The following is a 24,324-nucleotide window of genomic DNA, read 5'->3' as shown; positions in this document are numbered from 1 at the left end:
GTGGTGGTCTAATAAGCTTTATGTAAAGTAAAATAGGTGGATTGGCAAATAGATGCCGACATAGTGGGCCTTGCAGAGTGTGTCCAAAATGATTTCCAGTATATCAAATTTTTAATAAAACTTAAAACAAACCACCAAAAACCACAGGGTGCTGAGGCTGTAGCTTTAACCACTGCATCACACTCTCCCCCTTGAGTTTGCCTGGTGGCTCAGTGGCAGAGCTGTGCAATGCCATTTGAAGGCCCTAGATATAATTCACATATCTTTTTACCCTGGACTTATCAGGCTTGTGGTTCTTATAAAGTTATAATGCATCATAATGGCAACATTTTGGACTCAATTCTGTAAATGGTGCTCAAATCTGGGTGCCAATAGAATGCATGCAAAGTAGTATTCTATAAAAAGTGCTGAAAGTTGGGTGAGGACCCCTCCCCCCAATTCTATAACTGTGTGCAAATCCTAGAAATGTCCCTGACCAGCCCACGCCCCTCCCATGGCCAAACCCCCTTTGCAGAGCCACACAGATAAATTTACATGTACGTCTTTATAGAACAGTGACTATAAAGAAGTGTGCATCAATTCCAATTAGCACCAATTAGCATCAATAATTGGTAGCACCCAATTACTGTTGCTAATTAGTAGTGCTGCTCGATTCACTGATTCACTTTGGTGAACTGATTCAAATCAATTTATTGTGTAAGAAAATCGGACTCACTGATTCAGTGACTAACCCCCCCTCCCCGACCCCCCCCCCACCCCCGGTGAGACTGCAGAAAGCCACCATGAGACCTGATAACAGCGACATCATTCTGAATTGGCCACTGGTAGCCTTCCCTCTGCCACGTCACTGAGGATGCAACAGAGAGAAGCCCTAGCAGGGCTGTCCGCGAGTAGCCCATTCAGAGCGATGCTGTGGCTGACCATCCTCCACCACCATTGCCACTGCTGCTGCTTTAGGAGACCTCAGAGGTGTGTCAGGTCTCATGGTGGGAGAGTCAGTGGGATGATACTGCACAGGGGGATGGGAGGGAGGGTAGGATGGATATCTGCTATACAGGGCAATGGGTGGGAGGGGAAGAAAGATGCTTCTCAGGGGGTTGGGAGGAGAGGAAAGATGCTGTACACGAGGGGAGAGAGGAACAAATGTTGGGGTAGAGGAGAGGAAGGGGGAGAAGAGGGTGAGAGGGAGAAATCCTGCATATGATGAAGGGGACATACATGAAGAAGAGAGAGAGAGAGAAAGAAATGTTGGACTTAGGGTGGAGGGCAGGGAGAGATGGTGAATGGGAAGAGAGTACGAAATGTTGCACATCATAATGGAGGGAAGGGAAAGATGCTGCATGGAAGGGAATAAAGAGGTTTGACCCAGGGCATAAGACAGGGAGAGAGAGAGAGAGAAAGAGAGAGAGATGGTAGACAGTGGGAAACAAATGTTGGATATGGCAGTAGAAGGTAGAAAATAATAATTTTATTTTCTATTGTGTGATTACAATATGCCAGATTTGAAATGTGTATCCTGCCAGAGCTGGTGTTATTTATTTATTTATTTCATTTTCTATCCCATCCTCCCCAAGGAGCTCAGAATGGGTTACAGGCTAACATACATAATATACAGTTTACAGGTTGCAATTTGCCATAGTTACAGTGCAAGGAGAGACAACGAGCGTGAGCTAGGAACTAACAGAGAGTGGAAAAATCTTTTTTGTTTATTTTGTTTACATCAAAGCGTTGGTGTGGGGTTGTAGAAAGAAAAGAGGAGTGGGGTGGGGTAGGTGGAAAGGCTACAAAATAAACACACTAGGACATTTGAAGATAAATCAAATAAAAAATTTTCCCCTGAATTGGGCAGCACTACTAATTAGCTCATTATGCAATTAAGTTACCCACAAAATTTTGGGTGCTGTATATATAGAATTAGAGGTACTGTATAACTTTATTTTTTATTGAATTTAACATACTTTACAAGTATAACTACTTGGTTTAGAAATACAGAATCATGTTTCAAAAGAAAAACATCATTGAACATTACAATATTTAAAATAAATATATATATGAAACTTAACTCTTCCTTAGACCTCAAATTAGGAGGAGGAAAAGAAAACAAAGATATTATAGGGAGTAATATTACAATAATATAACAAAAAGGTAAAGGCTTAAACGCTACAACCCAGCAATTCCTTTAAGCTACACTCCCTCCACTAGATAAACCTTTGAGATCTAAAAAGGAACGTAGATGATCTGGTGTAAAATACACATATTTCAGACCTTTAAACTTAATAACACATTTGCATGGATAAGCTAGCAAAAAAGTAGCACCTAGCTTCCTTGTTTCTTCTCTCATGCCCAAAAATATTTTCCGTCTTTCCTGGGTTATTCTAGTTACATCATGATATAACCATAAACGTTGACCACAAAAAAGTGATCCAGACTTTTTAAAGAACAACCTCATAACTCCATTAAGATCTTGTTCAAAGATAAAGTTAACAATTAAAGTTCCTCTCTCTTTAACTTCCGTAGATGATTCCTCTAATATTGCCGTAAGGTTTTGCAAGTCTTTATCAGTGACCAAATTCTCACCTTTAGGTATATCTGAATTTCTTTTTGAAGCAGGTAAAAAGTATACTTTATTTAGAGGCGGAATCTGATCTTGCGGATAATTCAAACATTCTACCAGAAATTTTTTAAAAATCTCAATGGGTGATATTGCCAAAATCCTTGGGCAATTTAAAATTCTCAGGTTCAATCTTCTGTTAAAGTTCTCAATCATTTCTATTTTACGGGCAGTGGAATTTTGTTCTTTAACAATAGTGGTAATTGAATTTTTCAATGAAGCTGACTCAGTTTGTATTTTGTCCATGCACTCTTGCTTTACTTTCAGCAAACTTTCAGAAAAATTATCCATTTTCTTAACCATTACCTCAACATCTGAGGCAGTCTTCTCCACCTTCACATCCAGTCTCTTGATAGCCTCCAAAAGTATTTCCAGTGTCACTGCTGGGGTGCTTGTTGGTGCTCCTTCTCCTTCAGCAGCCCTTCCTCCCAGCGTTCCAGCTAGGGCAGTAGCTCCTCCCATTGCCTGCTCCGGGGTCTCCAACTCCTCTCCCTCGGGGCCAAGCTCGACACTCTGCGCCTCTGCTGGACATGGGGGCGCAGAGAGATGCGGTGGAGACAAAGATGTCATCAGATCCAGAGACCCGAGTGCTCCCTCACTCAGGTCCGACGCGGAACTCTCCCGCCGCGGGGATATCTGGGCGTCGGCTGGTCTCAGCGGCTGCAAAAACCGCTGAATTGTCTGCTGGGAAGGAGACGATGTGAGCAGCGGCAAGTGCCCCGCTCTCACACTCCCCTTCCTCTTCGTATGAGGCATTCCGTTAAAGTAAGTATCTATTTCCAGTTATTGAGATAAAGAAAAAACGCTAAGCCTGCCGAGCACAGCTACATAGCGTCCGCCATCTTGTATTCCTCCTTAGAGGTACTGTATAGTGACTGTACTTAGATGCCATGGTTGTAGGGTTCCAAAAGTAGTCCTAGCTTATTTCCACTGTATAAGGACTGCTGCTGTAATGAAAGGCATAAGAAATGTGGGTAGCAACCAGGGATTTTTGGCACACCCCCATCCTGTTAAATAAAACACATAACATATACAATGGAATAAAATGGCTGCAGGGTTTCAGGCCAAATATAATATCATACCATTATAGGTGTCTGAGCTGGACAGTCTAGTTAATCCCATTCCAGAGATTATAAACTCAGTTGAGCAAGGATTGTCTTTTACATGTTTAGGGTACAGCACTGCATATGTCTAGCAGCACTAAAGAAAAAATAAGTACGAAGGGGTGCTGAAAATTTCATAGCCCAACCAAGAAGAGAATGATGTGGATATGGTTCAATCAATGATCTGAAATAATGTCAAAACATAGAATTTTGTTTCTGCAAATTGGCACTTAATGAAATAAGATAACACTCTTTTCAGCTTCAGTGGCAAAATAATGCTTAGAATTTAGGAAGTGACAGGCTGGATCAAGAAATGGTTGAGTGGAAAGTGACAAATGGTAGTGATCAATGGAGATCGCTCTGAGAAAAGGAATATTACCAGTGGTGTGTTTCAAGGTTCTATTGTTGGGCCTGTTCTTTTTAACATTTTTATAAGCAATATTACTGACGGGCTGTTTGGTAAGATCTGCCTCTTTGCGCATGATACCAACATCTGCAATAGAGTAGACACTCAAGATGGTGTGAATAACATAAAGAAAGACCTGATGAAACTTGAAGAATGATCTTAAATTTGGCAACTAAAATTTAGTGCTAAGAAATTTAAGGTCATGCATTTGGGCTGCAAAAACCCTAAAGAAATGGTACAGTTTAGGGGATGAAGAATTTATGTACATGACAGAAAAGCGGGACTTGGGTGTGATTGTATGTGATGATCTTAAGGTGGCTAAACAGTTTGAAAAGGTGACGACGAAAGCTAGAAGGATGCTAGGGTACATAGGGAGAGATATGGCCAGTAGGAAAAAGGAGGTATTGATGCCCTGAGTGCAGCCATTTTCATAAGCTGGCCTTGTGGAATAGGAAACAGCTTGTTTGTGAACTCATGACCATATATGGGATTATAGGAAATGGCCATACAGGGAACTATAGGAAACAGTTTGTTTTGTGAACCATGCTTCGCTCTGTGATTACTGCAGGAATACATAGCGAAAGCAGGATGTGAGTCAGCTATTAAGAAATGTGAATAAAGAGTATAAAATTACAGCCTTGGGGCTTTCCAGTAGAATCCATCAGCGCGCTGTAAAGGGATAGTCCCATGATTGACCCAGACCATCGACTGAGAATCCCAGTTGTGAGGAACGGTGTTGTCACAATCATGGTGAGGTTGTTCTGAATTATTTCTGCTCTGTATATATTGCTCTGCAATTTGTGTCTAAATCTTCTGTACTTAGTATATTACTGCTCTGCAATTAGGATATCACTGCTCTGCAATTTGTGTAACGAATAAAGTAGCATAACAAGCCTTATTTTGTGTAAGTCTCTTTGTACTTCGTGAAGTGCTGACTACCTAACAAACTTGGCATTACACCCTGATACAAGACTCTGGTGAGACTTCATTTAGAATATTGTTTACAATTCTGGAGGCCGCACCTTCAAAAAGATATAAAAAGGATGGAGTTGATCCAGAGGAATGGTGCGTGGTCTTTATCATAATGCGTATAGGGACAGACTTAAAGATCTCAATCTGTATACTTTGGAAGAAAGGCAGGAGTCGAGTCTCTTTCATTTGAAAAGAAGCTCTGCAATGAGAGGGCATAGGATGAAGTTAAGAGGTGACAGGCTCAGGAATAATCTAAGGAAATACTTTTTTTACAGAAAGGGTGGTTGATGCATAGAACAGTCTCCAGGAAGAGGTGGTGGAAACAGAGACTGTGTCTAAATTCAAGAAAGCCTGGGATAGGCACTTGGGATCTCTTACAGAGAGAAAGAGATAATGGTTACTGTGGATGGGCAGACTGGATGGGCCATTGTGATCAGCCAGGTATTCTCCCTGCCAAGGTCCCAGTTAGGGCAGGGGAAAAAGTAAAAAGGAAATCCCGGGGAGGAATCAGGAAGGTACAGGTAGTTCCTGAGACTGACAATATCTCCTTTGACCACCGGAGGGAGCCTGAATTGTCTGAGGAAGAATTAGGTGAGCTATCCCCAAGTCGCCACCGGGGGAGCCTAAGAGGCCCCTGGAACACTGCTGACTCAACTAGAGTAGGGCGTTGCCCCAGAGTACTTAAACCAGCAGTGGAGAGCAGACAAGGAGGCCAGCTAGGGAGAAGGTTTAAACCTTTTTTCCCTAGGGAGTCCCCTGGGCCAAGCAGGAGCAACAAACCTATTCCCATGGAACTGTTAGAAGCTGGACAAGCTGAGGAGCTGCCTGGTCCAGAGGAGGAACAACCCATGGAGTGTGAAGAAAGTCTTGCAGAGTGTGCTCCTGGCTTTCCTGAGGCCATGCAGGTGGACTGGGCCTCAAGCTGCAAACAGTGAGTTTGGTTTTTCACTTGACTGTTTGGACTATTTTTGTTTGTTTGCAAAGCTAAGAGTGTCATTGTGGGGAGAGGTTTTGCTAACACCCAGGGAGGGAATTTTGAAAGCCTGTCTTGAGGCCTTTACTTTGCAAAACCTGTGACACTCTCCTTTCCTGGCAGTGGACTGAATCTGCCAGAGGCTTTATTGGAACTGTGGGCACTGTGGTTTGCTGAACAAGTGCCATGAACTTTATTTTTGTGTATGGAAAATACCTGTTGTGGAGCAGGCAGTGCTACCTCTGAGGAGAGCTGAATCCTCAGGTGCAGCTGGGACTAAATTAATACTGAGAGCAAGTTGGACTTTATTTTGTGCTGTTTATTTTCTTGCTTCTTTTGGTATTTTTGTTTTGCTGCTGTTTGGAGTTCTGACAATTTCCCAGCTGTATTGATGAACTACTTACCCTTTTGAAGGAATGAATAAAATTGACTTATTCTCCTATGAACTACAATTGTTGTAGCTTTGATTTGTGGTTCCTGTCTAAAGTCCAGTCCTGCAGGGTGACTCCATTTCGGGTCACATTCTGGTGTGCTATTTCAATGTAACCAGTTGGTGGAGCTGTGGAGTCCCAGTTGGACCACAGTCCCGGTTACACCATTTAGCCTTTATCTGCCATCATGTTTCTATGTTTCTATGGTTGGTTGAGAACTTTTCACCACCCCTCATAGTAGTAGTAATAATGGTATAAACACTTTATCAAACTTAACAAATATAGAAGACTCACTCCCTTGTGTTTGAATTGATGGGATTTTAGTATTTTTAATATACTGTACAATATTTGTGAAGTTCATTTAACAGAGGCAAATGATGACAGCGAGCCATATGGGAAAATTCTGAGTGAAAAAAGAACTACACGTCTCATCACCTTTGCACTTGAAACTGGTGTGTAATGCTGTATTTCAGACATATGCCTAAACAGAGTTTTTTCCTGATATGATTTTGGGGATAATATTTTTGTAAAATGTTTTCTGTAGAATGTTTTATAATTTATAGTGGGACTAATCACGTTTTTGTGATCCTAAACAGAATTTTTGTTAATGAGAGAATTATTAGTTGTGATTTGTCTGTAAACCTACATGCTCCATAATGATACATTTGAAACATTTGAAATGTGAAAGATCCTATGGCAAAATTTAATTTGCTAATTACAATCGTAAATCTGCTGTCCTCCCACTCTCAGTTCTATTTATTTAGAGGTCAAACAGACTGGCTACAAGTGACATGTCTCTTCTCAGTATGCTCCTATGTATGTTAATGAAATATATAATTTCTTTGGGACTTCCTGACAGTCTGAGCTGAGAATCTAATTTCAATGTGCCCAGTTTGTCCCTTCTCATTATCATGGAAGATTTTTTTTAGCATAAATAGACATTCTTTTTATCAAATCATATTTTGTTACAAATATCAACTGTGACCTTTCATTAGCCATCATAGCTATCTTGGCAAAGGTTTTAGTCTTAAAGCCAAAAGGTTTAAGCCAAAAGGTCTTAAAGCCAAAAGCAAACCTCAGAGACCAACCAAATGAAAACACCATTTTCATGGAAAGGAACACTATAATAACTGCAGCAAAGTTCAGAATTTTTACTGTTTGGATTTTAGGCCATCTACTAGGTAATTGTTTTAATTATTTTCAGAGATATTATGACTGTTAGTGAAATTTAGTTAGGGTTAGTTAGTGAAATTTTGCTTCTCCTAAACAAAATAGCTTTCACATCAGATATGATAGATGGGTAGTTTTGCAAGCATCGAGGCCCTTTTATAAAATTATATAGCCATTAAATCCATGTAAAAAGTGCATGCACTAAAAGATTACACATTTTTACATGGATTATACATAGGTATTTCCAAGTGTATATTTTGGGAAGAGCAGAGGTAGAGTTGTGGTGTGCAGGTGAATTTATAAAATTTGTAGATACATGTGTAGAATATGGAGTAAATTCTACATATGTCATTTAAAAACAATGCCCAAAATATCAGTGTTTAGTATTGTCCTATAAATTTCCTCAAGAAATAGGTAGTTTATACAATCACACACGGAGCCACCCACACAATTAATATTAGGGCACAGGCATTTTAGTAACTGAAAACCAGGCCTAAATACCTGTGCCAAAATTGCATGCAGATGAGACATATTCTGCAACAGTGCACGTAACGAATTTCAAGACACAATTAAAGGGAAGGGTTATACTACTGTCCCCCGGGGACAAAATGAGCAGACAAATGAAGAAATGCTTTCAGAGATTAGGAAAGCTGGAGAAATGAGCAACAGTATAATAATGGGTGATTCCAATTACTCAAAAAAATCTAAGGAAAGGTCATATATTCACTAAGTTTCTAAACTATGTCCTATCAGATACCACAGGGGACCCCCAAGACGCTGCAAGGTCCACCCACTGCACTATACCCACACACACTGTGTACACACCCACTCAGTCAAACAGAAGAAAAAAGTGGAGAAAAAGCCTCAGTTCAGCTTCATATGGCAAAAAACTCCACTTATAAGACAAGAGCAGGTAAAGTCACAAACACACGTGGGGTAACTTATCAGCAGTGAGAAAAACACTGTAGCAGCCCTCAAGGGAGCCACCCAAAAATTATTAGCATGCCAATCAATTTCAAAGTTCAAGTGTGTGAGCAAAAAATGCAGTACATCCTCAAAGACTCAAACAATTTCAAAAGTGAGCAGAAACAAACTAGAAAACTTAGCTGCAGACAGTATCCAAGCTGTCTTCCAAGCACCCAAAAGGGTACTAGCCTGCTCAGCCCCCAACAGCCAATCGTGTGTGGGTATAGTACAGTGGGTGGACCTTGCAGCATCTTAGGGGGTTCCTGATAGGACATAGTTTGAGAAACTAAGGGCTCTTTTTACTAAGATGCACTAGCGTTTTTAGCACACGCAGGAAATTATCACGTGCTACACCACGCGCTACGCTTCTAGAACTAACGCCAGCTCATTGCTGGTGTTAAGGTCTAGCATGCGTGGAAATGTAGCACACGCTATTCTGTGCATTAAAGCCCTAGTGCACCTTAGTAAAAGGAGCCCTTAGTGATTTCAATTACCCCAACATTGACTGGTTAAATGTTACATTGGGGACTGCTAGGGAGGTAAAATTCCTAATGTCACTCCCCACTCCTTCTTGGAGCAACTGGTCTGGGAACTGACAAGAGGGGGTGCTATTTCAGATTTGGTCCTTAGCAGAATGCAAAACATAGTACAGGAGTTAACTTTGTTGGGTCTGCTGGGAAACAGTGATCATAACATGATCAAATTTGAGCTGATACTGGGACTAATGTCGCAAAAGAAATCTACTGTAGCGGTGTTTAATTTTCAAAAGGGTGACTATGCTAAAATGAGGAAAATGGTTAAAAAGAAGTTAAAAGGATTAGCTGCAAAGGTTAGGACTGTAAACCAGGCTTGGATGTTATTTAAAAATACCATCGTGGAAGCCCAGACCAGATGTATTCCATTTATCAGACAGGTGGAAAGAAGAGTAAAAGAGAAACGGCATGGTTAAAAGTTGAAATGAAAGAGGCTTTTAGAGTCAAAAAAACATGCTTTAAAGAATGGAAAAATGAGCCGAATGAGGAAAATAAGAAGAAATACAGGCACTGGCAAGTTAGATGCAAAGCATTGATAAAGACAGCTAAGAAAGAATAAGAAGAGAAACTTGCAAAAGAGGCAAAAACTCAGCAATTTTTTTAGGTACATCAGAAACAGAAAACCTGTGAGAGAATCTGTGGGACCGTTGGATGATCAAGGAGCAAAAGGGGTGCTCAGGGAGGATAAGGCCATAGCGGAAAGATTGAATAAATTATTTGCTTTGATTTTTACGGAAGAAGATATAAGAGATCTACCTGAACCAGAAATGGACATTTCCATTTACTTATTTTAAACTTTTTTGTAAACCGCTTAGATTTACCTTTGGTTTTATATTTGTGGTATATTAAATAAATTGAACTTGAAAATGGACATCTTTTCCACCTGATTTTTGGATATTTTTCTTAAAACGTTGAAAGACAGACATAGACGTCCTATTGAAAATGCCCCTCTATTTCTGCACCAACTTTGCCAGGATTTATACCAACTGAAGCCCAGTGTAAATTGCGGTGCAGAAGTTAGTCGTGGCTCCCCAGTATTCAATAATACTGCTTGCATCTTTACTGAACACCCCTGACCCACTCCTCCCATGGCCACACCCCTTTTTGAGTTGCATACTAGAGGATGAAACGGGGACAAAGTTTTACCCATCCCCGCAGGAACTCATTTTCCTGTCCCATCCCGGAGAGTTTTTATCCTGTCCCTGCCCCATTCCTGCAAGCTCTGTCCTCATCTGCGCAAGCCTCAAACACTTTAAAATCATAAGTGGCTACTACTAATCGCTGTTAAAATTATTCTATCCAATTGGAAAAATTTGGCGGCTGTGGAACGAACTACTTGGTGGAATTCAGTATGCTTGATAGCCAAATTTGAACGTATAGCTGTGGAACGTTCTCAAGCATTAGTCAGATTCGACAAAATGTGGTCCCCGTTGCTGGAGTACTCTAAATCGCCATATCAATCTAATAGATAAACAACGTCGTAGCATAATCAACCAACTATGCTGCTATTAACTTCTCCCTCTCTATATTCTTGTCTGCTTTTTCCACTACTATTTGTTATTCGTTTCTTTCATTGACATCCAGTTTGGACTACCAGTGTTACTGTTAATCTCATGACTCTTTGTTATATTTCCTTACTGAATATAGATCTTGGGATGAGTCATGTTTTTCTCTCTTTGCATATTTTTCTTTTCCCTTCCCTTTCCCTATATTTTCTTTTCTTGTCCTTCGATATTAGGATGTATTTGAGAGATATACTGACTATCTATTACTTATGTATTATGCGTCCCTAGATCTTGTTGTATGCCTTATTGCTTTATTGTAAAACCAATACAATCTTTGAACTGAAAAAAAAAATAAAATCATAAGTGTATGAGGCTTGTGAAGTTAAGGCAGAGCTTATAGGAATGGGGCAGGGACAGCGACAAAATCCGCGGGGATGGGATGGAGAAATTGAGTTCCTGCGGGAATGGGGAAAAATTTGTCCCTGTGTCATTCTCTATTGCATACTACTGGATAAAATTTGAGTGTGGAACGTTATATAATAGTGCCCAGCAAGATGTGCGCATAAATCTAATTGGGGCCAACTAACTGCAATTATCGGTTGTTGGCACCCAATTATTGCTAGTTAACATCCCATTAACCAATTAAGTTGCATGCAGAACTTTAGCATGTGCCCAAATGTGGGCAGGCAATTTTGGACACCATATATAGAATTTTTGAAAAAATGTGCAAGAACATTTTTGCACATGCACATCATTTGTACAAGCATCAACCTGTAGGTATATATGCACACAAGTGATTCAGCATAAGGGGATCCTTCACATGTTCATCTTCTAATGTTTCGATGCAAAAAGTGCAAAGAGGGATGTTACATTGGTGAAATAAGCCAAATGTTAATGACCAGAATCAACTTACATAGATATAATATTAAAAATTGCAATACCAACCAGGATGACACCTCTGTTGGACAGCACTTTGGAAAAACTGACTACTGCACCAATGATTTTATGGTAAGGATACTAAAAGGGAACTTTAAGACAATCCAAAAACGTGAAATCTTTGAAATTAAAATGATGAAATATTTTGACACCTACCAGACAGGACTTAACAGAGATCTGAGCTTCCTTTCCCACTACAAAGACATCTAAAAGTGCTTTGCCACCTCTGTGCCTCCTGCTCACCTACCCACCTCTCCCTCTTCCTGTGAAACTATCTCTGAAATGCTTTCATGTTTCCCTTATATATATTGATATTTGGCAGCATTTGCTTATTTTTGATCTGAAGAAGAAGAGTTACCTTCGAAAGCTGATAATAAAATGCACTGTTAGTCCAATAAAAAGGTATTACCTTATTTCCTTTGGTTTTTGTTTTATTTCTATACTAGTGTTTAAGCCCATTACATTAATGGGTGCTAGAGTAAATATATGTCTATCTTTTTTTTTTCTTTGTCTCTCTCTCTCTCCGTGTACGCTGTCTGTCATTCTTTCTGTCTGTGTCTCTCCCTGACCCCCTGTCTGTCTTTCTTTCTGTCACTATCTCCCTGGCCCCCTGCCTGCCTGTATTTCTCTGTTGTGCCATGCCTGCCTGACTGACTCTCTGTGACCCCCTTCCTATGTCTTTAGTGTCTCATCTTATGTCTTTAGAGCCCTCAGTGCCTCCTTCCTATGTCCTTAGTGCCCCCAGTGCCACCTTCCTATGTCCTTAGTGTCCCATCCTATGTCCTTAGTGACTTCAGAGCCTCCTTCCTATGTCCTTAGTGCCCCCAGTGCCTCCTTCCTGTCCTTAGTGTCCCATCCTATGTCCTCAGTGCCTCCTTCCTATGTCCTTAGTGCCCTCAGTGCCTCCTATGTCCTCAGTGCCCCCAGTGCCACCTTCCTATGTCCTTAGTGTCCCATCCTATGTAACCAGTGCCTCCTTCCTGTCCTTAGTGACCCATCCTAATGTCCTTAGTGCCTTCAGTGCTTCCTTCCTATGTCCTTAGTGCCCCTTCCTATGTCCTTAGTGCCCTCAGTTCCTCCTATGTCCTTAGTGCCCTCAGTGCCACCTTCCTATGTCCTTAGTGCCTCCTATGTCTTTAGTGCCCACCCACCCTCAAAGCCAGCCAGCCTGCCTCCCTCCCTCCCCCCTGTACAGTAGAATCTATCATTTTTCTATCCCTCCCTCCCATCCCCCTGTGCAGTAGAACCCTTGAGCAGCATGTTTTCATCTCCCCCCCGCCACTACCGCTGAAGTGCAGCCGACCCCACTTACCCTCCCATCGCGAGATGACCAGAAACCTCCTGGCTCGAGCAGCGGCTGCAGTACTCTACATACGCTGCTTTGCGGCTTTCTACTGCCTGCGATTCCCTCTGCCACGTCACCGGCAGAGCAAATCGGGGCAGTAGAAGGCCGCAAAGCAGCGTGTTTAGAGTGTTGCGGTCGCTGCTAGAGGTTTGTCGGGACCGCAGGAAGGGAAGGGGGGCGGCGGCAAGGGACTAAGAGAGCCAGTCAGACCGTGGTTGGAGGGTAAGATGGGAGGCTCAACGGGGGATCGGGTGCGCCAGGAGGGGGGTAGGGCGGGCGAAGACGACAACACCAACCTCTCGCTGGGGACGGAAAAGCTCTGGACACGAGCTGGGAGGAAGACCGACGTTTGCTGAGGCTGCGGCCGCCTGGAGACTACGTTCAGCTGCCCAAGAACCCCGTTACACTCTCGGTGCACCTCCGGGTCCATGTGTAAGGCCTGCACTGCACACTCCAAAGAGGGGAGCAGAAGGGACGGTGGTGGCGACAGCGGTTTCTTTCACAGTGAGTGAGGGGGGGAAGCTCCAGAGTGTTCCCTGCCGCTGCATTCTAAAATAGAATCCGGCCACGGATCACACACCACAACGGCAGGGAACACGAAACCCTAAGTGCGCATGTGCGCTTAGAGTTTTATTATATAGAATATAAGAAAGTGAGAGTATGGTTTGAGTATGCGTGTGTGAGAAAGCGTATACTGTAGATGCCAGAAGCGAAAATCAGAGCTAGGGCCACTGGGCCATGGCCTCGGAAGCGAATCCTGTAGCTCCCCCTCCCGATTTCCCAGCAGCAGGAGCTGTCAACACAGGGCGGTGCGGTGCAGAAGAGGCTGCACCGCCGGCTACGTGCAATTCGTGCTTGTTAACCTTCCAGCGGGCTCTAGGACAAATCCAGCAGACCACACCTGAGAGCAGGGCCTGAGCTTTTACATGACCTGTCAGCCCTGCACGTGCGGAAGGAGAATATGATCCGAGCTGGAGCTTCTGAGCTGCTATGGCTTTCGTCGGTTCGCCCCTAAGGGGAGTGGGTGGTGCAGCCCGGTTTCCGGCTCTGAGTTCTTCTGTGTGTGGTGCTTATATGAATCGGTTTTATTCTTGTTAAGCGTCGCATGTTTCCCTTTGTAGGACGATCGCGGACAGTTTTCTCTTGAAGTGTGAGGCGGCCGTGTGTATTTCCCCAGAATGTGCGCGGCCAACCAGGCGCATGAGTATTGACTACTACTAAAGCTAAAAGCTCTTTTGTAACTTGCGCGGAATAGCAAAAGAGGGGACCTGAAATCTGCGTGTTGAATTTGGTTTTCTGTAGTCTGTAGGGAGTAGTCGACTGGGTGCTTGAATTCTTCTGAGTGACATTAGTCTGCACTTATTCATCTGTAGGGACTCCCAGGCACAGACGCACTTGTGTATAGGATTGTACCATTTTCTGATACTGAATTGTAATGAATGGTACCCTCCTGCAAAGCAGCACCGGAACCGACACTCTCCAGCTCCTAAACCGCAACCGCAACCGCAACTGCCACTCTCCTGCCGGTCCGACAAACCGCCAAATGCGCCTGAAGCTGACCGCGCTGACACAGCTGCATAGTCGTGCGCCTTCAGCCACCGCTTGCGCCTCCAGCCCCTGCAAGCGCCGTGAGGTGTCAAATAGAATACTGCCACAGAAGCACACCTCACGGCGCCAGGAATCACGCAGTTTCAAGAGCGCATGTGCGCTCTAGAGTTTTATTATTATAGATATTTTCTCAACAACTGTATGTGTTCCAGTTACATTTTAAATAGACACTTTTAATATGGAGAGAAATCTAAGAAATATCCTGTGATAATGTGTTTGAACAATACCTTCTATAATCACAGTTACACTTATAATAATAATTATAAATTGTGAAAATCTCAGACCCAAAAACCCGTGAATGGTGTTATCACCATAATGAGGTTCATTTAGGGGACCATCATAGATTTTCACCGTCCCCACAACCATCCAAGTGAAAATTATATAAAAAACAAAATAAACAAACAAATTAAACAAAGCTTATCTGTGGATAGGATGGTATGATGTCGGTAATGAGCCTCATCGGTGATTGAATGATTCTAGTGCTTGTGACATGTTAAAAACAATCGTTGTAATTCCTTCATATTATATGCTTGTCCCTCCGACTCGAGTTTCGAATAACTTCCTTCTTCAGGGAAGGACTAAATCTCATGCTAGTACCGGCTCCACAGTACGGGAAGAACAGAAAGCTGGACTCATATAATATGAAGGAATTACAACGATTGTTTTTAACATGTCACAAGCACTAGAATCATTCAATCACCAATGAGGCTCATTACCGACATCATACCATCCTATCCACAGATAAGCTTTGTTTAATTTGTTTGTTTATTTTGTTTTTTATATAATTTTCACTTGGATGGTTGTGGGGACGGTGAAAATCTATGATGGTCCCCTAAATGAACCTCATTATGGTGATAACACCATGCACCAGTTACATTTTATACATTTTTAAATATTTTAAATATTATAATTGACTTTTAAAATTCCATGTGTAAGTTTTATGCAATGTTTATGTTATGCTGGATTATGAATTACCGTATTTTCGCGGATATAACGCGCGCGTTATACGTGATTTTACGTACCGCGCATACCCCTCGCGCGTTATATGCCTGAGCGCGGTATACAAAAGTTTTTAAACATAGTTCCCACCCCGCCCGACGCCCGATTCACCCCCCCAGCAGGACGGCTCGCACCCCCACCCCGAACGACCGCTCGCACGCGCTCCCACCCGCACCCGCATCCACGATCGGAGCAAGAGGGAGCCCAAGCCCTCTTGCCCGGCCGACTCCCCGACGTCCGATACATCCCCCCCCCCGGCAGGACCACTCGCACCCTCACCCCGAAGGACCGCCGACTCCCCAACAATATCGGGCCAGGAGGGAGCCCAAACCCTCCTGGCCACGGCGACCCCCTAAACCCACCCCGCACTACATTACGGGCAGGAGGGATCCCAGGCCCTCCTGCCCTCGACGCAAACCCCCCTCCCCCCCAGCCAACCCGCGACCCCCCTGGCCGACCCCCACGACCCCCCCACCCCCCTTCCCCGTACCTTTGGAAGTTGGCCGGACAGACGGGAGCCAAACCCGCCTGTCCGGCAGGCAGCCAACGAAGGAATGAGGCCGGATTGGCCCATCCGTCCTAAAGCTCCGCCTACTGGTGGGGCCTAAGGCGCGTGGGCCAATCAGAATAGGCCCTGGAGCCTTAGGTCCCACCTGGGGGCGCGGCCTGAGGCACATGGGCCAAACCCGACCATGTGTCTCAGGCCGCGCCCCCAGGTGGGACCTAAGGCTCCAGGGCCTATTCTGATTGGCCCACGCGCCTTAGGCCCCACCAGTAGGCGGAGCTTTAGGACGGATGGGCCAATCCGGCCTCATTCCTTCGTTGGCTGCCTGCCGGACAGGCGGGTTTGGCTCCCGTCTGTCCGGCCAACTTCCAAAGGTACGGGGAAGGGGGGTGGGGGGGTCGTGGGGGTCGGCCAGGGGGGTCGCGGGTCGGCTGGGGGGGAGGGGGGTTTGCGTCGAGGGCAGGAGGGCCTGGGATCCCTCCTGCCCGTAATGTAGTGCGGGGTGGGGTTAGGGGGTCGCCGTGGCCAGGAGGGTTTGGGCTCCCTTCTGGCCCAACTACACAAAGGTACGGGGAAGGCGGGTGGGGGTGTCGTGGGGGTCGGCCAGGGGGGTCGCGGGTCGGCTGGGGGACGGGCGGAGGTTCTTGGGGGGGGCGGTCGTTGGGGGGAGGGGGTTTGCGTCGAGGGCAGGAGGGCCTGGGATCCCTCCTGCCCGTAATGTAGTGCGGGGTGGGGTTAGGGGGTCGCCGTGGCCAGGAGGGTTTGGGCTCCCTCCTGGCCCGATATTGTTGGGGAGTCGGCGGTCCTTCGGGGTGAGGGTGCGAGTGGTCCTGCCGGGGGGGGGATGTATCGGACGTCGGGGGGGGGCATCAGGCTTTCAGGATGGGGACAGACCTTCAAGGGGGGACAGGACTTCAAGGGAGGACAGTGCACGGAAGTCAGGGGGGGTGAACGGAGAGTCGGGACAGCGCACGGAAAGTCAGGGCGGGCGAAAGGAGAGTCGGGCAGCATGCGCGTTATATGCCTGAGCGCGGTATAGAAAAGTTTTTGTACATATCATCGTGATTTCTGCGCGCTATACCCCTGTGCGCGTTTTACAATGGTGCGCGTTATATCCGCGAAAATACGGTATATTCATTATGTTCAGGACACCTGATGCAGGCATTATGCCAAAACATGACCATATGGAGTCAGCTATTAATGATCTTGCTTTTTCAACTTGTCGCCATGCCTTCATTCTTTGCCTTATCCGCTTTGTGTTGTCCTTGTGGATTTCTGGGGATGTCTGTTCTTCTCCATGTTGATGATCCCTTACAATATACATCATTCTAGTGTCATTTTATCTTAAATGATTTGCATTTTCTCATTTAGCCATAGCTGACTTAAATATCTTTTCTGAACTGACCTGGCTGACCCAGCACATTTTAGATTCAGGTGGTAAATGGAGAGGTTTCTGTTCATTGCAGAGGAGAAAGAGAGTAAAATTATTCTTCTGAAACTACTTGACAGGTCAGTTATTACCAATTATTAAGAACTGGCCTGATACTGTAGTTGACACTGTAAGGCTATGCTTCAGCCAGCAAGAGTCTCAAATTCCTCATTACTTTTATGACAACCACACAGATTGCTAGAATTATCCTGTACATAGAAACATAGAAAAATGACGGCAGAAAAGGGCCAAAGCCCACCAAGTCTGCCCACTCTAGTGACCCTTCTCCTTGATTTTGCTCACCACCCCCTGCCCTTACCTCATTAGAGATCCCACATGAATATCCCATTTATTTTTGAAATCTGCCACGCTGTTGGCCTCAATCACCTGCCGTGGGAGTTCATTTCAATGATCGACCACCCTCTCAGTGAAGAAATACTTTCTGGAGTCACCATGAAATTTCCCTCCCCTGATTTTCAGCGGATGCCCTCTGGTGGATTAAGGTCCCATAAGACGGAAGATATCCTCTTCCACCTCGATACGACCCGTGATATATTTAAATGTCTCAATCATGTCCCCTCTCTCTCTGTAGATCATCCATTACTCAAGCCAACAACAACAAAACATTTTCTTGGTGCCTTGGTTGCTTTTACCTGCTCCTGGGGTTATTTGGGGGTGCTAATTCAGAAAATTGCATTGGATAGACCACATCAGCTCTAGTTTCTTAGATATGGTTGAATTTATTACCGTAAATTTTTTTACCGCTGTTTAAAAGATCTCTTCTGCAGAATCGGGATGTCAAAACAAGCTTTCTTTATTGAATGGGAAATTTATGTATTTAAATTACCCACATGTTTTGTGTATAATGACCTTTGTTTCACAACAATTTGCCTACTTTTTTTCCTATAATGCACAGTGGCATAAAAATGTAAACCTCAAATGAGAAAATCACCTTTGTTCTGTTATATTACATAATTATGTGCAAAAAATTTAGATGGCAAACATGGTTTTCTTAGACTACCCAAATTTTTATTTAAAAGGTTTCTCAATCTGGTCTGTTTAAAACAGTTGCACATAGATTTAAATTCTAATGGCTTTTTCAACTTTGTCTTCTGTTACCTGGTTCGTGCATCGAATACGTAGCACATATGTTACCTGGACTTACCGTGGAAAAACTGAAGGCAGGAATTTTTAATGGTCCACAGATCAGACCACTTAAAAGTGACCCACATTTCATAGCATCAATGTGCATGGTCTTCATTTGTTCTTGTGAAAAACTTTCTTGGCAACAAGAAGGCAGACAATTGCACACAATTAGTAGAGGATATGCTATTTCATTTCAGCATGCTTGGCTGTAACTTGAGTGTTAAAAAAATCCATTATCTGCACAGTTAGATTGCTTTCCAGAGAATCTTGGTGACTTAAGCGAAAAGCAAGGTACAAGATTTCACCAAGACATAAAACTAATGGAAGCCAGATACCAAGGAAGATGGCAGACTATTGTTGAAATCTTATGCAGGATTGTCCTATTTCCAACACAATCCACAGGGCTTCCTCTTTTCCCCACACCCCCTGCATTTCATCTGCTTTAATTTTATCTTTTACATAGTGAGCTAGTTCTCTGTTTATACCATCTTTATCCCCCTTAAATAGTTTATAGCCTAGTATGGTGATACCCCCATTCCCAAGGTACATTGAACCACAGCTCCAAAATGACCATATGACCCAAGTCCATGACTACCATTAGGGCTTCCAGATCAAGAATTCTACTGGCTAAACTATGAACCTTTATACTCATAGCCTTCTACCAATATTTAAATGGTTTGGTTGTATTTTGTAGTTTTTGTTTGGCCTACCTCCTGTACATTGTTGAAATCAGGTCTCTTACAATTACTATAATGTTTATGCTGACGGTGACTTCCTGAAATTATTTTATTTCATCTGCCCACCTTCCTCTACTTTAAATGCCTGTCCACATATTGATTGTATTTTTCATTTGGGATCCTTTAATGTTTGTTTTAAATCTCTTTATCTGAAACAATTCTAGTAAGTTCAGCATGTGAAGGGCAAGTTTATAGGTGCTCACATGAACCTGCCCATTTTCATACAGAGAAAAGTAGCACTTACATGTGGAAGGGCCCTAAGCACTATTTTATAAGGATGTACGTGCATGGTGGGGTGGGGGGTGTCAATTTGCATATGTAACTTACAAAATACTGTAAGTTACATTCATCTTTGCTGTATGTAAGATCTCAAATCAGTGACATAGCAAGGGGCATGGGGGGATTGGTCTGCCCTGGGCAACATGTTGATGAGGGCTCTGGCACCCCTCCTCCTCTTCACCCCCGCCTCTTCCCATTCCTCCCCTCACATGTGCGCCCCTTCACTTCCCTGTTCCCCCTGCTATGGGTTTTGGGGTGCTGCACACAGAAAGTGATAGCAGGAGAGACGATGGAATCGCAAGGAGCACGTTGAAGTTCTTGCTGTTCACTATGGTGAACAACTAGAGGTACAGGGGAAGGGAAGGAAGGGCATAGAGGGAGGTGGGGGGAGGGGTGCCACCATCCCAGGCACCTCTCACCCTTGCTACGCCACTGCTCACAGTTATTCCAAAACTTTGGCTGGTGTAACTGTGTGTGCCTATATGTAAATATAGGCCAATTCTAAGTTTGGCTAGTATTCTATAATGACACAGTGCTGCATTGAGGCACCTAAAAGTAGAAGCCCACTTATAGAATTGTCTCATAATGGCCACTTATAGAATTGTCTCATAATGGAATTGTCTCATAATGTGCCAATGAACAAGTAGGGTAAGGGCCCATAACATGGCTGAGTCTGTGCCCAGGGGCAGCTTAGGAAGGGCTGAAGAAAAGAATGGGAAGGCAGTGATACAGGAGTGCAGTAACTCAGACCAAACACAGAACAGATGTCATCAGCTAGATTAATGCTACAGTGATCCGAAAGAAACAACTTTAATTTTCTTGGCCCATAGGGCAACACAGGATAAATGGTGAGCCTTCAATTCAAATATTTATCATTGTTCATTGTATGGCAGGGACTTCCAGAAGAATGTTCCCAAACCAAACTAGTATGTTTAAACAGGTTGGACATTGGGCCAAGGTAAAATCAGTCAAACTGGGCAAGGAGCACAATTTATCCAAAAAGAAAAATAAGCACAGCCCATGGGAAAACAAAACAAATTTTCCACTTTGGAAAAAATAAATCCATAGGCAAATGTCCAGATAGAAGTGAGCAGACCAGTCAGGCCCTTTAATGTAGGGTTGCCAGCTTTTCCTTTTGGAAAATCCGGACCCCTAGCCACGTCTCCAGGCCTGCCTAGTTCTGCCCATTCCCACCCTAATCCCACCCCCAAGCCCACCTTAGCCCCGCCCCACTGCCTGCTCTTGTCGGGGCAGGGTGAAAGTCCACGCATGCACGGACAGTATGTGATGACATCATGCACACGTGCGTGCGTGCAACGTCATCATGTGATGGCCGCGCATGGGTGGACTTCCTCCCTGCCTGACACAGCTTTTCAAAACTCGGACAAAGTGCCGAGTTTTGAAAAGTTGACCGGACCCCCGGACATGTTCTCAAAAGGAGGAAATGTCCGTGGAAATCCGAACATCTGGTAATCCTACTTTAATGCAAAACAAAGGTAACCAGTTCAGTCCAGCACTCGGGCTAAAACATTTATACCAGTAATTTCCACACTTCTGCAGATCCATAGCTTCTGCGAGTTTAAGAACCAGACAAAGAGTCCGATTGTTTTTAGAATCATGCCTATATTCAGCCAGGATAGGCGGCTGAAATGTAAGCCCGGATCCTAAAGATCCTAAAGACCGCAACAGCCATAAACTGATCACAGCAAGGGAAGTTATCCCCGATCAGCTGTTTCCCGAAGCCACGACTTCAGGGAGTCCTACCGGCTTAGCTGATTGGAAGGGAAATACCGCTGCCATGAGCGGCTGTGGCAGAGGACCCCCCAACATCATTAGGAGGGATGCCCATTCCCTACTGCTGGAACCCCCAAATCCCCCTTTGAAGTTCCGCAGCAGGATGGATGCCCATTTCTTCCTGCCAGAACCCCTGAAGCACTCCCCCAATCGCAATAGGCAGGAGGGATGTCCACTTCTCCTGCCTGCAGGTCCCCCTGAACCCATGACCCACCCCAACTGCCAAAGTTTTTGGCTCAGCTGATCGGGGATAACTTTTCCTGTCATGATCATCTTAAGGCTGCTGCGACCGACTTTAGGATCTTGCGGTGGCATAGATAGGTGGCTGAAATGTAGGCTAGGGTTTTCCGGGCCTACATTTCAGCCACTTTTCTTGCCGTGAATCTTGGCTAGGTAGCCACTTTAGCCCGCCTAATACCACTTCCGTCATTGGCCACACCTACTTTGGCGTTCAGCAGCCTAAAGCAGCTACCTAGCCACCTTTTATTCATGCGTCGGTAGGTGCTTAAACACTGCCATTTTTTTGCCATGTCGGATGGCATTTTTCAATTAACATGCATTGGCAGGTCGCCTACCGACGCCTAAGTTTAGGTGCTGGTTATAGAATTTCCCTGTTAATCTCTACCTTTCCCTGTCAAAATTGTTAGAGAGAGGTGGAAATTAGGTATGCTAGTTTTTAACCCTAAAGATTCATCTCTGACCACCTTTTTGAGCAGACTGGGTGGACCACACAGGTCTTTATCTGTGAACACTTATTATGTTTTGTTACTATCACTGCCCATCACTTCTCTATCCTACCAGACCACTATTGAGTTACAAAAAAGAGAACATCTATAACTATTGCCAGTTTCAGTCACTTATCAAACTTATTTCTAGACTATGAAAGACTTTTTTTTACAAAGTTAAATTTACCTCAGCTTCAAGAATATGTAGCACATATTATTGAAAGTAAACTGAATAAATTAAATGTAGAAACAATGGAGAACAATATGTTCATTTGATAACTACGTATCCTTGCTGTGGTATTCGGTGGTATTTTTCTTTCTTTTATTAGATATCTGTATAAATCAAGTACAAATGACGTGATAGTGCTTTCCAGAGATTGTAATTGCTCACTAAAGGCAGACACTGAAAGAAATGAAGATAAGCATTATCTCTTAACTATGAATATCCAAAGATTATATCAACACTGGATGTTTTAAATACTAGAGAGGTAATCAATCCTAAAACATGGAATGCACTTCCCCCTCCCAATTCACGGTTTTTGGACATGCAATTTTGATTATTCACGATTTCCTAAAACTGGAATCAATCCCACAAAAAACGGAATCCCTCCCGCCTCCAGGACCTCCCTGGACCTTACCTGGTGGTCTAGCAGTCTTTTGGGGCATCCAAAATGGCTGCCATGAGTTCCCGTAGTCTCTGAAGACTAAGACGGGAACTCATGGCAGCCATTTTGGATGAGTGATCTGCACGGGGCAGGATCGTAGTAAGATTGCTCCTGCCCCAAAAGACCGCTAAACACCAGGTAAGGTCCGGGATGCCGGGGGGAAGGTGGGAGGGAGGTGGGGGGTGGGTCAGAGTCAGCCCAAAAGTTATTCACAAATTTTCAATATTTGCGGGCCGGCTCTGCCCCTAACCTCCACTAATATTGAGGAAGGAGCGTACATATATTCTCTTATAACAACACTTTTATGTTTAAATTTATTTATATACTGCTTTACTATACTTGATCTCAGCCAAAAGGCTGAGAAGCAATTATATATACTGCTTTAAACCAAAGCAGTGTACAAACAACACACAAAATAAGCAAATACATTTACATATCAAACATGAATTTCAAACAAAATTCCAGGCATAAAAACCTCTCTGGGTCAGCAATCAGATTATACTGTACAGTTTTAGAATTACACAGCTACAGCCACAGCCAGTACAGTACACATTTCATTTACCTTGTCTATGTATCCTCTTAGAGAATGGATGAAAAAGCTCTTTCGTAAAAAGGTATGTATTGGATCCTCCCTGAGCTCTTGGAACATCAGCCAGATTGGTTATATCTTGAGTAGAAAATTATGTCTCCGATGCAACTTTCTCATATATTAAATATCAGAATACCTAGTTATGCTAAGGACAATGTGATTTTAATTGACACGTGGAAAACAATCAAATTTATTGATAAATTAACAGATATTCCTATAAGGAAATCTACTTTGTAGTCCTTATGGTTAAACTCCAAGATTCAAATAGGCGGTGCTGGAATCGCTTGGAAGAATTGGATGCAGGCGGATATTCGGACATTAGATGATGTTATATCTAATGGAAAACTGCTTGATTTTTCACAGCTGCAACAATCATTTGGCATTTTCAAGTCTCAACAATATAGGTAGTTGTAGTTGAATCAGGCTATTCAGAATGGGTTCCCTGAATGGAAAAATTGAAAAACATATTTTAGCCTGCAAATTCTTTGCTACCAAAGTTTCAAGTTTATTATTAAGTTTATTAGGATTTTATATACCGCCTATCAAGGTTATCTAAGCGGATTTTTACAATCAGGTACTCAAGCATTTTCCCTGATCTAGTAGGACATCAGGCTGCCCAGTGGTACAAATTGATTTCTGGATTTTTGAATAAAAAAACAAAAATAGTCTTAGAGACATCTGAAGCATCGAGATAAAACAGTATATTTCTGTGTCTCGTTGGCCATGAATTTGGACTTGGAGATTGAAATGTACAACATCAGCATCTATGAGGCAAACATGGTTATTTTTGTTACATAGGATTTTTTGGACCCCGATTCGATTAAATAAAATAGATAGTTCTAAGTCTAATAGATGCTGGCATTGTCATATTGATATAGGGACTTTGGATCATCTGTT

General features: G+C 43.6%; 1 pseudogene; it reads right to left on the bottom strand.

Annotated features, from left to right (window-relative positions):
- Window positions 1-23,072: 23,072 nt before the first annotated feature.
- On the bottom strand, window positions 23,073-23,207 carry LOC117356100 (annotated as a pseudogene).
- Window positions 23,208-24,324: the final 1,117 nt, after the last annotated feature.

The sequence above is a fragment of the Geotrypetes seraphini genome, chromosome 2, assembly GCF_902459505.1.
Source record: "Geotrypetes seraphini chromosome 2, aGeoSer1.1, whole genome shotgun sequence".
Classification (NCBI taxonomy): domain Eukaryota; kingdom Metazoa; phylum Chordata; class Amphibia; order Gymnophiona; family Dermophiidae; genus Geotrypetes; species Geotrypetes seraphini.
Note: the sequence above shows the minus strand (reverse complement) of the source record. Positions and strands in the feature narration are given on the sequence as shown.